We start from the raw sequence: 1,192 nt of genomic DNA on the forward strand, positions 1-1,192 counted from the left end.
AAAGAATATCTCTTTGGATTTGAGACTTTAGTCTTTGCAACTTTACAGATCGTATTTATGCACCAAGAGCTTGTAACACTCCAAAGAGAAAGGAAAAATTGAAATCGCATCACATGACCCCTTTAACACAAACCTGCAGTACTGAAACTGGTGAAGCACTTCTGTTATCCACTAGATGTCGGTGTTTATCTATGACAAACTTTTCCTTCCTCTAAATGACTGCCTGTTTTATTGGTAAATATAAAAAATGCTGCTCAGTTTCAACAGATAGCTTGTTTACTGTGTTTTCATATTTAAATGCTTTAACGCAGAACTTGTTTGGATGTTAAAATTGGTGACAACAAAGCCACAAACAAACAAACAAAAAACAGCATTTTTAATGTATGTTTAAATAATAATGAAGTGTATTAATTACACCAAATGAACAACATTTTGTTGCTATAAATAAATGTACATGGATTTCTAAACATCTGACAGCATTACAGATGGACACAGATCACTATCTCACACGTTTACCCTCTTCAGAGATCAAACCTCATTGTGTGGTTTTCTGCAGACAGCCAAAGAATTAATCTATCAGATGCCTCTGTCATTAGAGAAAAGCAGGAAATAGACACGAAGGAGACGTGGACAATAAATATTTAGCAAGGTAGGCCTAAATATTTTTGATAATGACCATAATTTTAGTAAATATATCTATCTATCTATCTATCTGTCTGTCTGTCTGATTTATTTATTTAGGCCCATTTATTTATTTATTTTACAATTGTCCACAGACGCTGGCATCAGTTATGAGAATGAGATGAACAGATTACCATGGTGATTAGCGTTGCCATGATTACACTAATTTTAGTACATATGAAATATTTTAAACTACTTTTCTTTTCTTTCTTTTTTTCCTTATGGTAATAATTTTTGAGTAGCCTGAGAGACATGAAAGTAGGAAAGTAGCTCAGTTACACGGATGAGCGAATTGATACAGGTCAAAGACTGTAATTTTAGCAGTTATAAGATATTTACAACTTTACAACTTTACCAAATCAGTGTTGTGCGGTGGTGTTCTGAAATGAGGAGCAAAAGTCCTCAAAGTTATTTATTTAGTTAGTTTAACTAAATATACATAGAATATAAATAACACATAAAAAAAAACTGAATTTGGTCTTTGTTAATGCATTAAGCCATATTAGGCATA

Source organism: Sinocyclocheilus grahami, unplaced genomic scaffold (assembly GCF_001515645.1).
Source record: "Sinocyclocheilus grahami isolate Dianchi unplaced genomic scaffold, SAMN03320097.WGS_v1.1 scaffold42.1, whole genome shotgun sequence".
NCBI lineage: Eukaryota > Metazoa > Chordata > Actinopteri > Cypriniformes > Cyprinidae > Sinocyclocheilus > Sinocyclocheilus grahami.